Source organism: Camelina sativa, chromosome 9 (assembly GCF_030686135.1).
Source record: "Camelina sativa cultivar CO46 ecotype springtype chromosome 9, ASM3068613v1".
Classification (NCBI taxonomy): Eukaryota; Viridiplantae; Streptophyta; class Magnoliopsida; order Brassicales; family Brassicaceae; genus Camelina; species Camelina sativa.
The window spans coordinates 11736421-11753997 of record NC_141888.1 but is presented as its reverse complement, the minus strand read 5'-3'; the positions used below and the strand labels follow the sequence as shown (position 1 = coordinate 11753997).

General features: G+C 39.9%; 1 pseudogene; it reads right to left on the bottom strand.

Annotated features, from left to right (window-relative positions):
• Positions 1 to 792: 792 nt before the first annotated feature.
• On the bottom strand, positions 793 to 2337 carry LOC147938101 (uncharacterized; annotated as a pseudogene).
• Positions 2338 to 17577: the final 15240 nt, after the last annotated feature.

Here is a 17577-nt window from a genome sequence, read left to right as displayed (position 1 = left end):
AACTTACCCTCTCTGGCGAAGGAGTCCTTAAAACATCCATCATATCAATAGGAACATTGTCTCCCTGTTCAGTATATGAGACTCAATGGGGAATTTAACCAATCTAAAAAAATTCAATTATTGTAAAAATGCATCCACGTGACAAAAACAGATTTCTCACCTGCAACTCTTCTTTCGTCTCATCCACCTTTGATGACGAACATTTATGCAAATGAGTTCCCGTCTGCTTTAGCACTACATTCTGTAAGTGACGGTTCAACTAAAACAATGTGATGAAAATATGGGCTAACTAATCGCAAACCTCAATAACCTTTACGGTAAGTATAGGACCACCTTCTCCGGCCAAGTTTTCATCACAATCATTCTAACACAATGATATGAACAAGGAATTCGTTAATGAGTATATCAAGATAGATAATACATAGTATGGGAAATTGATACTAACCACAGCCGAAAAATCAGCAACATATTGACGCCAATTATGACTACCGTCAAGAATATCCTCCCTACTTGGGTCGACCTCAGATGTCATCACATTCTCGGGCCCATCTTTGGATTTCCTAGTTGGATCAGACACATTATCAACACTAACACCATCCACAGCGTCACCCTTCCATGAGATATCCTCGCTAGCACCATCAACTGCGTCACTCTGTTTGGGACTGGCCAGACGGTCACTTTTCCTATTCTTACGGAAAACTTGTCTAGATTTCCTTCTCAACAATCTACTCTTCCTAAACGCTTTAGACCTCCCTTCCATTTTCTTGTACTTGCCCTCAATCTTCTTGAACTTCAATTCATATTCACCCGAAGCTCAACTAACTGGTTCTCGAACCAACACTTAAGTTCAGACAACTCATTACCTTCAATGTCGGCCGCCAAATTACGACATTTCTTCTTTTTAAAAGTCCCTCCTCTAACGGCAAGTCTTTGCGTCCTAGCTCCATCGCGACAGACAACGTTCTTCCGGTGTACAATCTTCTTCTTATTGTCTCTTACGGTAATTAAAGGCAACGACATATCCCCACCTGGCCACTCCTTTCTCGAGAATACGTGTCCTCTTCTGATCTGCGCCTCCATATACATTATCTTTTTGTCTTTAACTTCATCATCCCACTCTCCCCATCCCTCTTCGGGTGGATCAACAACACGATAAGGATTAACAACAAGCTGTGGACAACGAAAACTTAGTCAGAATGCTATCCACGTGGGAGACTATGTGAATCTAAACAAGAATACTATCCACGTGGATACTATAGTTGGTGACTATGTGGATAATCACCAACAATAGTATCCACGTGGTCACTATAGTTGGTGACTATGTGAATGTCTCTCAAATTAAGGTTGTTCTTGGCAAACACAAGAGAATCCCATTCCAATATGGTCCTCCTGTCATTAGCCCTGGTATCTTCTCCACCAGACCAGATATGTTGCTATACGCAAGTAACTGTATTGACAAGGGAAAACCGGCCAAACGTATTGTCTTCTGCTGCAATTTATCTTTGAATGTTGCAATCTCGTCCTTGGTTTTATCATGAACTCTCAATTTCTTGTTAACATGAGTAATTGGCAACCTACTCTCTGGCCTCATGGAAGCTATTGTCTTCAAGAAAGATTCTCGCCCCCAAGGAAAAGCGAGAAACGCATCTACGTCTTCAAGCATCTCCACATACTTGAAAGTCGGACGATGAGTTTGAGTTTTGGCTATTAGGACACCATCAACAATAATAAGCAGTGATAGCCGAAGTTTCGTGTTACCATCTTTGACTAATGGGTCTTCGAAGACTTTAATAACATCCGCCAATGTCGTCTTCCTATCTTCCCCAATCAACTCATCCCAGAAACTTTTCTCCTCAGGTTCAGGAACAGGGTCGTACCCTGGGTCGTACTCTTCAGGGAACTCACGGCAATCCAAACCAGTAACAGCACCAAACTCAACCAAAGAAAACTTAAGTGGCTCTCCACCAAACACTGTCCACAATTCATACTTCTATTTGGATAGTACCTGTCTGCATAGTAGAGCGTGAAGTAACTTGCAAGATATTGGACACTCGGCAACCGCAAACTAAACAAGGATCCCAACGGTGAATCCAAAATCCGCTCCATTTGAGGTGTCCCTTTAAGCACATCGCGGATTACATTGAGAATCTCGGGCTTCGAGTAGATGTTAAGCCTCGCATCTGGGTACCGGTCGGTGGCAAATAAACATTGTGGAAGCCGAATATCCCACTCCGAATTACTCTTCTCCGCCGTTTCTACAATATTTACCGTTGGTGAAGTAGATTTCTTAATTGAAGAACGTCTGAAAAAACTACTTATACGGCGATTACCTGTCATCGAAATAGATTCTCGTCCAACGAAGGAAAAGGTGCACGAGAAGAAGGAAAGATTTACAAAGAGCGGCGGTGAACAACAGGATTTCCAAAGAAATCGACAGCGGCGGAACTGGGTTACTTCGTGGTCGACGGTTCAAACAGAGAACGACGGCGGCAGATCTAGGTTACCAAAGTGACGATTGAAGATAAATCTCTTTTTACTTCGTGGTCAAAATAAAAAATCCAACCAAATAATTCAGTCAAAAAAAAACACAACCTTTAACGCAAAACGATGTCGTAATATAACTGGTTACAAAACAAGATTCTAGTTACAGGGTATGACAGTAATCTCACAAACTTAAAGTACCCTCTGGATAAGAAGTGTGCCATTTGCACAACTTTCATACAAAAGTGTGCCACAGTGCCAATGACCCTAAAATATAAGTCACTTACATAATCCTGATTAAAACTAAACTAACTGAATTTGTTAAAGTTACCCGGGTATCTTCTCATAAACCCTTTTGAAATAGACTTTTCTACTTCTACATTTTGTTTTGAAGGCAAACATATTATTATTTTCCCAAAAATTCTCCTTCACACGTTCCCTCAACCTGAAGTCAAGCCATCGGTATATTATTTTAGCTTCTAATACGAGTTGTTTCTCGGTATATGAATATCTTCCATATATCTTTTAGTGTAAGGTTGTAGGTGGTTGTAACTGATGTTCGGAGGGAGAAGTATAGGTGATGGTGGAAACAAATTCAGGGAGTAAAACTTTATTAAAAACTTTACTCTCAGTTTTTTTGTACAGTTTTCATGTATAGTTTTTTTTACAGTTTTACACTATTTCGTAACAGCTTACAGCTTCAGCTTACAATTTTTCTGTATAGCTTTGGCTATGTTACCAATCAGACTCATTCTCATTTTTTTTTATAAATAACTCATTCTGACCTTTGTTTGTTACAACATATTTATGATCCATTTTTTGTATACATGAGACAAGGATTAGTGATAGCTAAATATAACATAGAAAAAGTATTCTACATGATAAGTAAGGTATGGTGATCAACAGTAGAGAATGGATAATGAAAAGAGGTCATTACCCGCTGAGAGATGATAATGAGTGCTGGTAACACAATGTAAAGAGATTGACAAGACATAAGAAAGTTCACAGAGATGTAAGAAGTTAGTAAGCGAGTTAATTATACGTCAAAGGTATGTAATTCAAAGATACTATCTGAAAGTTCACCGAGAGATTTAACAGATTTAACATCTTATTATGCATATTACTGTAACATCCGCGAACCAGATTTTGTGATTTTGGGAGGAGTGTCGATCGACACCCTAGTGGCATCGATCGACACCACTAATTTCTGGGTTCGACCGGTTTGATTTAATTCGCGATTTTTAGATTGGGATGGTTTGGTTAGTGGTTTAACCGGGTATTTAAAGGGGAAATCGACAAAATAAGGGTTTAGTCTTTTTCCTCTGTCGCCGTTTTGTGTTTTTGGAGAGAAAAAGGGAGAAAAGTGTGTTCTTGAGATTCCTAAGAGAGATTAGTGTGATTGCTGGCTATTCTTGAGTTTTCTGTTTCTGGGAACGAAGGAGAAGCTTCCTAAGGAGTTGCTCTACTGTTCTTCGACCTTTTCCTTCCGTATTTTGAGGTGAGTGCTTGACCATGGTTGATCTAAGCATGAGATCTCCTTTGTTTTGTGTGATTCCTTGTGGTTTGTGGTGTTTGCTTGCTTGGGTACATTGTATTTGTGATTTCTAGTGCATTCCGAGGTGGTTAGACGTGTTTGGAGTCGAATTTGTGTTGATTGGAATCGGAGTTCGTCGCTGAGTTTCGTGCGGATCGTGTCTGCAGAAGAGGTATCGATCGATACCACTCTTGAGGAGCATCGATCGGCACCGTCTTGAGTAGCATCGATCGGCACCATTCAGCATCGGTCGGCACCAGTTCCTGTAGCATCGGTCGACACCGAGTTAGCATCGGTCGACACTAGTACCTGCCGAGTCTTGTTTTCCTGGTTTGATGTATTGATTATGTTCTTGTTGTTTGTTGACTTGGGAGTCTCATATGCTTGTGTGTATAACCCAGTAGATGGGAGGACGACCTCACTAAGTATTTATGATAATACTTATGCATCTCAATTGTTGTTTGTGGTGTGCAGGTAAAGGGAAAGTGTGATCGTGGAATCAAAGGCAATGAGGAGGAGGATGTTCTAGAGGCTTGATTGATTGTGGTCTAGCTGTTGTTAGGTTGCTAGATTAAGTCATTGGAACATTGTAGGATGTTAGCTTTTGGTTATTTCCTTGTTTGGATTATGGTGTTATTGGTTATTGGATTATTTATGTTGGAATTTTATTGGATTAATGGAATTGTTTTATTTGGTTATCCACGGTTATTGATTGTTGTTAGGATGTTAGTGGGTATGGGACCACTAGTAAATTAAGGTATAAAAAAAAAAACGGGAAGGGTTGTTTCATTTTGGTATCAGAGCCCTTACGGTTCTAGGTCTAGGGTTCATTGTGTTTTTGCTGCTGATGTTTAGGATTCAATGCTATGATTGATTGTGTGAGTTGGTCAATTGTGTGTGGCATGAAGTCCTAGAACATCCTCTTTGAGCCTGTGTTGTGATTCCACGGTAAGTTGTGTTTTTGTGTACTAGAATTATTGTTTGCTTAGCCTTCTGTTCTTGGATGATACAGATGGTTAGAGGTGAGGATGCTGTTGGTCGCGGTCGTGGTCGTGGTCGTGGGCGTGGTCGTTGTCGTGGTCGGGGACGGGGTCAGGTTCCTGAGGCCAGTGTGAGTGTGACCCAGAGCATGGCCAGTGAGGAGGTGGCGGAGTCACAGGTTCATCCTAGTGTGTCTGGAGACCAGGCTGGTTTGGGTGACGGCAGGGCGGATGGGCCCGGTGTCGGTCACGGTGTTGCCCCGGGTGTGCAGCCGGGGGCCGAGGTAGTGGATGCTCAGTATGTGCGGATGATAGAGCAGTTGCGGCATGTGGGAGCAGGGTATTTCTCAGGAAGTACCGATCCGAGTGTAGCGGATGAGTGGAGAGAGCGGATGGAGGATATTTTCCTTTCGCTTAGGTGTCCCGACCGGTACAAGGTGGATCTGGCAGTGTTTTACTTGTCAGGAGATGCTCGTGTGTGGTGGAGGTCGGTGACAGCACGGAGGGTGCAGCGGGGTATGTCTTGGGGAGATTTTGTGGGGGAGTTTAACTCCAAGTATTTTCCTCAGGAGGCTCTTGATCGTATGGAAGCACGGTTCTTGGGTTTGACTCAGGGGGACCGTACAGTGCGGGAGCTGGATGCAGAGTTCAGTCGGCTTGTGGGGTATGCAGGCAGGGCATGGGAGCCAGAGTCGGCTCAGGTGCGGAGGTTTTTGTTGGCTCTGCGGGATAATTTGAGGACTCGGTGCAGAGTGAGGAGCTATGCTACGAGAGCAGAGTTGGTTGAGGTTGCAGCTGGGATAGAGGATGACTTGAGGTCACAGGTGGTTGTGGTCAGTTCTTCGGTGCAGCCACAGCAGTCTCAGCCGCTTTCTGTTCCTAGCAAGGGCGGCAAGCCTGCGCAGAGGCAGAAGAGGAAGTTTGATGTTATGCAGAGATCGAGGCATGGGGGTGCGAGATGCTTTGGGTGTGGTAGCAGGGACCACAAGGTGACTAGCTGTCCACAGAGAGGTGAGCAGCGGGCAGTGATAGAGCAGCGGGCGGTGACGGAGCCGCGGATAGATACTCGAGTGTGTTAATACTGCAGAGAGACGGGGCACATCAAGCCTCGTTGTCCCAAGTTGCAGCAGAGGGCAGTAGCAGTGTTGCAGGCTGGAGCTCAGCCAGGGGTGCAGTAGGGTGTGCAGCACGGTGTGCAGCCGGTGGGTTGGATCGAGCCGACGTCACAGGTGTACTCGACTCAGGAGCCCGGTGGCACTAGTGCAGGAGCGATCACATGTATAACTTCTGAGATTCAAACTTAGTCAATCCAATAGTTCAGATTATATTTGTTTTTGTTTGTGGTCAAGTGTTAGGTTCTCAACACATGAGGTTTGTGTAGGGACCTTGTTGGTGGGCAGGTTTAAGTCCCATGTTATGTTTGATTCTGGAGCTTCTCATAGCTTCATTACTCCGGAGTATGCCGAGAATGCGGGGATCAGAGGGGATTCTGGAGAGCGTTCAGGAGTTGTCAGAGTTGCGGGAGGCAAGTTCCTGAGGGTTATTGGACGAGCTGGAGGAGTTTATATTCAGATCGCAGGAGAGTCGTGGCCAGCGGATTTGCTTATCAGCCCAGTGGAGTTGTATGATGTTATTCTTGGTATGGATTGGTTGCATCGGTATAAGGTGCATTTGGATTGCTATCGGGGTAGAGTGGAGTTTGAGCGTCCAGGAGGGAAGTTGGTTTTTCAGGGTATTAGACCGACTTCGGGGAGTCTCGTGATCTCAGCCGTTCAGGCAGGGAAGATGATCGAGAAGGGCCGTGAGGCCTATCTGGTTACTATATCTATGCTAGAGTCAGTGGGGAAGTCTATGGTTAGCGGTATTCCGGTTGTGAAGGAATTTGAGGATGTGTTCCAGTCATTGCAGGGATTACCACCATCTCAGTCGGATCCTTTCACTATTGAGCTGGAACCGGGGACGATGCCGTTATCCAAGGCTCCTTACAGGATGGCTCCAGCAGAGATGGCAGAGCTGAAGAAGCAGCTGGAGGATTTGTTGGGCAAGGGTTTTATCCGTCCTAGTTGTTCACCGTGGGGAGCTCCGGTGCTGTTTGTTAGGAAGAAGGATGGGAGTTTTCGGTTGTGTATTGACTATCGGGGTTTGAACCGAGTTACTGTGAAGAACAAGTACCCTCTCCCGAGGATTGATGAGTTGTTGGATCAGTTGAGGGGTGCTACTTGGTTCTCCAAGATCGACTTGGCATCAGGATATCATCAGATTCCTATACATGAGGCAGATGTGAGGAAGACGGCCTTCAGGATGAGATATGGGCACTACGAGTTTGAGGTGATGCCGTTTGGGTTGACAAATGCGCCAGCTGCGTTTATGAGATTGATGAACAGCGTGTTCCAGGAGTTTCTGGACGTGTCAGTCATCATTTTCATCGACGACATCCTGGTATATTCTAAGAGTCCTGAGGAGCATGCAGTACATTTGAGAGCAGTGTTGGAGAAGCTGCGGGAGCAGAAGTTGTTTGCTAAGCTGAGTAAGTGCAGTTTCTGGCAGCGAGAGATGGGGTTCTTGGGTCATATTGTTTCAGCTGAGGGAGTTTCAGTGGATCCAGAGAAGATTCAGTCCATCAGGGAGTGGCCGAGGCCGCAGAGTGCCACTGAGATTCGGAGCTTCGTGGGGTTAGCAGGTTACTACAGGAGGTTTATTTGGGGTTTTGCGAGTATGGCACAGCCGATGACTAAGCTTACAGGGAAGGATGTCCCGTTTGTGTGGTCACCAGAGTGTGAGGCAAGTTTTGCAAGTCTCAAGCAGATGTTGACTACCACGCCGGTGTTAGCACTGCCTGAGCAGGACAAGCCTTATGTTGTGTATACAGACGCTTCTATAGTGGGGTTGGGTTGTGTACTTATGCAGCAGGGGAAGGTTATAGCCTATGCTTCGCGGCAGTTGTGGAAGCATGAAGCTAATTATCCTACTCATGATTTGGAGATGACAACAGTGATCTTTGCTCTTAAGATTTGGAGATCCTATCTGTATGGTGGGAAGGTACATGTATTTACAGATCACAAGAGTCTAAAGTACATTTTTACTCAGCCTGAGCTGAATCTGAGGCAGAAGCGTTGGATGGAGTTAGTAGCGGATTACGATTTGGACATAGCTTACCATCCTGGTAAAGCTAATCTGGTTGCAGATGCCTTGAGTCGGAAGCGGGTGGCTTCGGCTCAGGAGCAGGATATGGAGGTGTTGGTAGGTGAGATTAGTGCATTGAGCTTGTGTGCTATCTCACAGGAACCTTTGGGTTTGGAGGCAGCTGATAGAGCGGATTTGTTTAGCAGAGTGAGGTTAGCTCAGGAGAGCGATGAGGGGCTGGTGAATGCCTCTAAGGCTGCGGGTGCAGAGTATCAGGTTTCTGCTAATGGTACTATCCTTGTGCATGGTCGGATTTGTGTGCCGAAGGGTGAGGTTTTGAGGCAGGAGATATTGAGAGAGGCTCATTCGAGCAAGTTCTCTATTCATCCAGGGGCGACCAAGATGTATCGTGACCTCAAGCGGTATTATCACTGGGTCGGGATGAAGAAGGACGTAGCCGACTGGGTGGCGAGGTGTGATACTTGCCAGCTGGTGAAGGCGGAGCATCAGGTTCCTGGTGGTTTATTACAGAGTTTGCCTATTCCAGAATGGAAGTGGGATTTGATCACGATGGACTTCGTGGTGGGTTTGCCTGTGTCTAGGACGTTTGATGCTATTTGGGTCATTGTGGACCGTTTGACTAAGTCTGCGCATTTCCTGGCCATCAAGAAAACTGATGGAGCAGCGGTTTTGGCCAAGAAGTACGTGAGAGAGATAGTCAGATTGCACGGGGTGCCTGCTAGTATTGTGTCTGATAGAGATTCCAAGTTCACTTCGGTGTTTGGAGGGCGTTTCAGGCAGAGATGGGCACGAAGGTGCATCTGAGTACAGCCTATCATCCTCAGACGAACGGTCAGTCAGAGAGGATGATCCAGATTTTGGAGTAATTATTGAGGATGTGTGTGCTGGATTGGGGTGGTCATTGGGCAGATCACTTGAGCTTGGTGGAGTTTGCTTATAACAACAGCTACCAGGCTAGTATTGGGATGGCTCCTTATGAGGCCCTGTATGGGAGGCCGTGTCGTACACCATTATGTTGGACTCAGGTGGGGGAGAGGAGCATATTTGGTGCAGATTTTGTTCAGGAGACCTCGGAGAAGATTCGGGTTTTGAGGCTGAACATGAAGGAGGCTCAGGATCGGCAGAAGAGCTATGCTGATAAGAGGAGAAAGGATCTTGAGTTTCAGGTTGGTGATAGAGTGTACCTCAAGATGGCCATGTTGCGGGGTCCAAACAGGTCATTGAAAGAGACTAAGTTGAGTCCAAGGTACATGGGTCCGTTCAGAGTGGTTGAGCGGGTGGGACCAGTGGCATACCGGTGGAGTTCCCTGAGGTTATGCGTGCGTTCCACAAGGTATTTCATGTGTCGATGCTGAGGAAGTGTCTTCACGAGGGTGATCAGTTGTTGGCTAAGATTCCTGAGGATCTTCAGCCTAACATGACTTTAGAGGCGAGGCCATTGAGGGTGCTCGAGAGGAGAGTCAAAGAACTTCGGAAGAAGAAGATTCCTTTGATGATAGTCCTGTGGGACTGTGACGGAGTAGAGGAGCAGACTTGGGAGCCCGAGGCGAGGATGAAGGCAAGGTTTAAGAAGTGGTTTGAGAAGCAGACCGCGACTTGAGCTTGTCTAGCCGGGTCCGAGTTGTAGTCCGTGGCTGGAGCGGGTACAGAGTATTCCAGCCCATCTCTCTTGATATTTGGTCGCTTAGGGGTGGTTGGTTGTGCGACTAAGTATCAAGATGAGGTGGTGCTCGGGATGCGGGTTGATGGCTCTGGTTGTTGTATTTTTGCTTTTTCTGATGTATTTTCGTTGAGATTGTAACGATTATGACATTTTTGAGATTAATAAGATGAGTATTTTTCTTTATGTTTGACTGTTGTTGTCATGGGAAAAGAGAAATAGCTCGGGTTTCTATTTTTGGAAAGTTTCCCTAAATAGAAAGTTTCCACAAAAGGAAGGTTTCCAGAATCAGAAAGTTTCTAAAAAGGAAAGTTTTGTGGAAATGTTGAGGTAGATCTAGCCGCGAGATACTCGTTGGCATCAGTATTTGTTTTGCTCAAGGCCGTGCGGGCCTAACTCACGTGATACCGATAGCTCGATGGACTTTGTGGCCAGAGAGTGGGAGTGGTATGTTGCTTCGGATGACGATCCGAGAGCGCGCTTGAGGGTGACGACCCAAGAGCGGGATATGTGAGGCTCCCTGGATACCGTAGCTGTGAGCCGAGGCTCGGCAGTGAGCCGGTATGTCTCGAGGGTTGCGACCCGAGAGCGGGGGGAGTGTGTGTGAGTGACTTCCTGGATGCCGTAGCTTAAGGCGGTTGGCCTGATAGCGAGCCGGCATGATTCGTTGGTTGCGACCACGGACGGGGGAAGCACTGAGTTGTGAGCAAATAGTGTTTATGATGCGAGTATATTGACTAGAGGGAGACCTCGAGGGTCAGTCAGAGGTGTGCGGGCTGTTGCGACAGTGGCACGGGAAACCTTGGCTGACGGTGTTTAGTCCGGTCTGGGGACGTGCGGGCCGTGCTGACGGTGGCACGGAGGTCCTTGGCAGATGGACGGGATTGCGGGATTCGAGGACGAATCCATATTGGTGGGGGAGAACTGTAACATCTGCGAACCAGATTTTGTGATTTTGGGAGGAGTGTCGATCGACACCCTAGTGGCATCGATCGACACCACTAATTTCTGGGTTCGACCGGTTTGATTTAATTCGCGATTTTTCGATTGGGATGGTTTGGTTAGTGGTTTAACCGGGTATTTAAAGGGGAAATCGACAAAATAAGGGTTTAGTCTTTTTCCTCTGTCGCCGTTTTGTGTTTTTGGAGAGAAAAAGGGAGAAAAGTGTGTTCTTGAGATTCCTAAGAGAGATTAGTGTGATTGCTGGCTATTCTTGAGTTTTCTGTTGCTGGGAACGAAGGAGAAGCTTCCTAAGGAGTTGCTCTACTGTTCTTCGACCTTTTCCTTCCGTATTTTGAGGTGAGTGCTTGACCATGGTTGATCTAAGCATGAGATCTCCTTTGTTTTGTGTGATTCCTTGTGGTTTGTGGTGTTTGCTTGCTTGGGTACATTGTATTTGTGATTTCTAGTGCATTCCGAGGTGGTTAGACGTGTTTGGAGTCGAATTTGTGTTGATTGGAATCAGAGTTCGTCGCTGAGTTTCGCGCGGATCGTGTCTGCAGAAGAGGTATCGATCGATACCACTCTTGAGGAGCATCGATCGGCACCGTCTTGAGTAGCATCGATCGGCACCATTCAGCAGCGGTCGACACCAGTTCCTGTAGCATCGGTCGACACCAAGTTAGCATCGGTCGACACTAGTACCTGCCGAGTCTTGTTTTCCTGGTTTGATGTATTGATTATGTTCTTGTTGTTTGTTGACTTGGGAGTCTCATATGCTTGTGTGTATAACCCAGTAGATGGGAGGACGGCCTCACTAAGTATTTATGATAATACTTACGCATCTCAATTGTTGTTTGTGGTGTGCAGGTAAAGGCAAAGTGTGATCATGGAATCAAAGGCAATGAGGAGGAGGATGTTCTAGAGGCTTGATTGATTGTGGTCTAGCTGTTGTTAGGTTGCTAGATTAAGTCATTGGAACATTGTAGGATGTTAGCTTTTGGTTATTTCCTTGTTTGGATTATGGTGTTATTGGTTATTGGATTATTTATGTTGGAATTTTATTGGATTAATGGAATTGTTTTATTTAGTTATCCACGGTTATTGATTGTTGTTAGGATGTTAGTGGGTATGGGACCACTAGTAAATTAAGGTATAAAAAAAAACGGGAAGGGTTGTTTCAATTACAATCATGATCAAGCGAACTAAAAACCAATTATTACATACTTGATATATTTTACAAAATAACAATTATAACAGAAAAGAGCAATATTTTGAGACAAAATAGAATAAGAGAAGAAAAAAATCCTGACATTCCGTTCAATTAAACAGACTAGGGACAATTTTGTAACAATTATAACATATCTTATTATATAAAGTATGGTTTCAAAAGTTACTAATTCATAAGATGGCAACATGTGTCAAAATCTTATTATGTTGTAGATTATTAAAATAATACTAAAATTTTATTATTATGTTGTAAAAGTTACTAATTCATAAGATCACAATATTTTTCAAAATATTATTATGTTGTAGATTGTTAAAATAATAATAAAATCTTATTATTATGTTGTAAATTATACAATTTTGTAATTCTAACGGAAAAAGAATCATCCAAACAAAAAAAATCCATAACTCAAAAACATAAAAGAAAGCATACAGATAATTTTACAATAAAGATACACGTAGTTATCCTAAAGAAAAATCTAAAAATTCTACAATAATTAAACTTATACAAACACAATCTTACGTAATATTGAAATCCTTGGCCTAATCTTAAAAGAAAAAATATATATATATATATATAAATATATGTATTCTCTCATATCTTTGTCATATATAGAGAGAGGAAGAGTTCATTTCAATGTGTCAAACTCAATTAGAATTTTCAAACATGAGCACTACAGATAGAAACAAAAACTGGAAAATAACGAAAAGTCAAGATCATATAAATTGTTTGGGATAGAAAAAGTCTCACGCAATGCGTGGGTAAAATGAACATAATAAAATATGTTTAGTTGTTTTAAAATACATTCAATAATAGTTATTGTGAGTAAGATATATTAACTTTTTTTTATCAACAACTTAAATAGATTAGTTCAAAAGAGAAATATACTCCTACTTTCTCCTTTTTTTTTTTTTCAACCAAACATTAATAAATTAAAATAAAACTCCAAGATTGGTTGCCCAAACAGGAGGAAAATAATTTACAAAAGATGATTCAGAGGTTAGAGAACGTGAAGATCGAGCAAGACAGTCCGCCCTTACGTTGACCTCTCGTGGTATCCTGACTAGGGTGAAGGAAGGGTAAGAAGTACGGAACAAAGCAAAGTCCTCCAGCAAATTTGAGAAAGTGGGTCAATCGTCCGGCGTCTGCACCATCGCAACTAACTCTGCACAGTCCGTCTCGAAAGTCTGGCAACCAACTCCCGCCTCCAATAAAGAAGCCATAGCCCATATCAGTGCTTGTAATTCCGCGTGTAAGGGAGTAAGACTTCTTCGTTGATTCCGTGCTCCCAATAGAAGCGTAGTATCTTCTCCACTGCAGCACCACCAGCCTACTTTCTCCTTTTATAGTTTGGAATATGTTGATCCCAAAAAATGGAAGATTAATATATGCATCTTCTCTTTCTAATAGACTAATACTGTATTTTAAAATTTATTGTAGTAGTTTTAGATTGTTTTATTTCATTTATATTTTCATCTTTGAATTATTTGAGATTCATATATTACCGTGCTTATAATTTTCTATTATTTATTTAATTATGTCAAATTAATTTTCTTCTAATTTTTCAACATTGATTGGTTGGCCATATAACTTTTTTTTTGTGCAAGCATAATTGTTACCATTCGTTCAATTACAAGCACGGTAATATATGAATCCCAAAATGAGATAAAGAGGAGAAGACCATCAACTTAATGGTTGGATAAAATAGGCTAATCAAAGACAAGCTTACAGCAAACATAGATAGATTGGAAAAACATAAATTGCTGTTGCTGGATCCATAGGAGCTCGGAGACAGAGGCTACATCATGGTGTGTCAAATAAACTTCCATGAATACATTGGAAAATTTAACATTAGTTACTATCAAAAGATTTTGTGACGTTAGAAAATGGTCTTTAGTTTCATTGGTTGCTAAAAGAAGTGAACATTTTCTCTCCACACAGGAGGAGGGCAGAGCCGAGGTTCTCTCTATGATGGAGGAGGTTGGACGCAAGGTTATCTCTCCAAGGCAGAAAGATAGGGGAGGTTGGACGCAAGGTTATATCCTAAAGGGAGGAAGATGGGGGAGGTTGGACGCAAGGTTATCTTCCCATGCGAGGAAGACGGCGCCAAAGTTCTCTCCATGGTGGAGGAGTTTGGACGCATGGTTCTCTCCATAAGAGAGGAGGGCAGGGCAGAACCGATGTTTTCTCTATAAGAGAGGAGGGTAGAACCGATGTTCTCTCCATGGTTGGTCATGCACTACTGTGATGTAATTTATTTTTCATTCAAAATGTTTTTTGAGCTAACAATTTTAGTGATTTCATATAATAGGTGATAATAAATTATATATTTGTAACATACAATATACATAGTGTAAAAAATACACTTTTAATGGTAACATACATAAAAGATTTGTATATGAATATAAATCAGTATATTATAGCAAAAATAAAATTTATAATGTACAATAAATTTAAATATATTTTTATTAAATTTAAATTTAATTACAAAACTTTAAACCCGCACATCGGGCGGGTCCTTATCTAGTCTTATTATATAAAGCTTGATATCAAAATTACTAATTAACAAGATTTTGACACGTGTCAATTATATCATTCAGATGTTGACACATGTCAATTCTAATTTTTTTTTATAAAATAAAAATGTAAAAATTCAAAACCTACCATAAAAGAAAAGATCATTATAAGGAAACTATATATATATATATATATATATCAAAAAATCGAAATTGTAATATTGTTTACTTATTTTAATTTTAAGTTACTAATTTTACAAGAAAAATGATTACTTTTATATAAGATAAAAAAATATGATTGTGAAAATTATACAACTAACTACTGTTTCTAGAAAAATGTAAATACTTACCTTTACATAAAGAAAAAGATTGTTGAAGTAAAAGATTTAAAATAAAAATAGATTGTTTCATATTTATTTCACCAATCAAATAATTTATTTAAAACGACTGCTATTATAACATATAAGATAGGAGTATGTAAGATTAACATATGCGTTTTTGTAACTATAAAAATGTTAAAGTAAACAAACATATAGTAGGTTATTTAATATGTTCATAAAGACAATTTGTTGGTAGTAGTAAATAATAATGAGTATATTTTAACAGTAAAACTAGGTTCGGACCCGCACCTACGTGCGGGGTTGATTTCAAAAACTAAATTTGCTATCATATTTATAATATATTACGTATGTATGGGGTTATGTTTGTAATTTTTTTAAAGAAAATTATTTGATTTTTTTATTCGGGTTAGAAAAAAATTTATCTGATCTTTTTTTGTTATTTATAATGACACCTATGTTAAAATATGGTATGTTTATTTCGAGACAACAATTAGTAAAAAAAATGTGGTGTATCATTATCTTTATTTTCTGGCCATGTTTTTTAAACAAAGTTTTTATAATTTGATTTACTTACTATCATCTTGTAACCAATCGTTCTTTAGTTACCATAAAATTTGGATCGATATGGCAATAGACCTGAATCAAGTGTAAATCGGATTTTTTGACGGGTTAATTTTTTATCAAACCCGTGAAGTGTCAAATAAGCAAAAATTGTCAAAAATATAAAAACTTCCTAAAATGGGTGATGTAAATTTTCAAGCGGGTCAAATTCGTCCCAGTAAGCAAGTTGATGAACTATCCAAATTATTTGATTTTATCCCGTCACCCAAAATTCTCTTATCCTATTTTACCATAGTAGTTTTGATAATGTTGTCTATTTTCCGAATTACCAGTTTCCGTTTTGTATCCATTTTCTTGTCTAAATATTTATAATAAATATGTCAATGAAAATTTTCAAATATATTACCAACCCATCTCATCTTATATATATTTCTCTTAAGCAATACTTTTAAACCCGGACCAGACCGGCTAGGCAGAGCGGTCTAACCGCGACATGGTTAGTGTTCCAGTCTGGTGATATACTTAAAACACATCAAAAATAGGAAAAAAAAAACTTTTAAGATCCAAAAACCATGGTTAAACCGGTGAGCTGGTTAAACCGGATCAACAAATCTTTGGAACTCAATTTTCATGCTAACGTGAAACTGTTATTTATTGGACAAAGTATCTAGTTCTTTTTTTCATATAGTCTGATGTGGGACTCTACATAACATTTCTAAAATCAAGGGTAGTTTTGTTTTTTTTTTGTCTCTTTTCTCATATTATGTGTGTCTAATTGTTTGTCTAATCAAAAAGAAAATAATATTTTTCCACATGAATCCGAAATTCTCATTAAATATTTGAAGTATAACTGATCCATGTATGCTACAGTTAAAAATAAATTAACCTCTTCTTAAAAATTCAACTTTGTTTAATTCAATTTTCTATTATTCAATTAGCCAGTTCATACTTCATAGTATATGTTTGATCATTCTAATTTGTAATGATTATGGCTTATGGGTGCAACTGGCCATTTTTAAAAAAGAAATTGAATGGAATATGTTGTTCCTTGTTTTTATTACCATTTAGAAGTAATTTATTTTTCGAATTTTAACATGTGGCCCCTACACTATTCCAACTGTCTTTTTTTTTTAAGAATCATAGGAAGAAAATTGTTTCTTTTCAAATTTTATAAGGAATAGATTTTCTTATTCATTCATGTTTTATCATTTTTTCTTTTCTGGATTGTTCTTTTTTATTCTTATTCCTCCTCGTTATTTTTGTTCCTTGGTAGGTTATCAATCGGAGCCTATGAGTTTTTATTTTCAATGGATCATAGAGATTAGTTTCTTTGGCTTTTTAAAATTTCTAAGGAGCATAATCTTTTTTTTTTTTTTAACTTGGTGGTTAGTTTTTTTTTTTGAATTCTTGGTTTCCCTCTTGTTTTTTTTAGTCTTTTTTTTGTTCTCGTTCTAAAGTTATAATAAGACATAAATGACACCTTTTTTTTATTTACAGGCCGATAAAACCATACCAAATAAGTTTAAGTATATACAATTTCGAATTTAGTTGTTTAAAGTTATTAAGGAACAAAACAACTTCCAAAGACTCGCAATTATACATTGGTATTTTACAAAGAACGAAAATTGTAGTTTATTATATTACAGGTTTAACTCTAACTTTTTTATAGATTAAAATTTTATAGAGTTAAAATATTAATATTACTTAAATTTTTAATAGAGTTTAATTATTATAATATTTTTTAACTTTCAATGGAGTTTCAATATTTATAATATGTGTACTTTTCAAAAGTCTCAATATTTATAATATTTGAAACTTTTCAAAAATAAATATTATAATGTTTTGAAATTTTGAAAAGTTTTATATTATATATACTCAAATAAAAAGCTGAACTAACTTTTAAATTTAGACGCTTGATAAATAATCACCTCCTGCTCCTTCGTAATTTTAAAGAGTATAAGTTCTATTTATAGTGATGTTGAACCATATTTCAATATATCTAGCCGATGTGGGACTCGACATACACTTTTCTATATCTTTTAATATATCATCAAATTAAATTTGTTTACATATATATAATTTCGATTTTTATTTTTTTTTCTATCTATACTAATCATAATTAATTACTTTCATTTTGTTAAGGAAATATTGCAAAATTTAAACTAAATAATTATTTGTTTTTATTTAATTGTA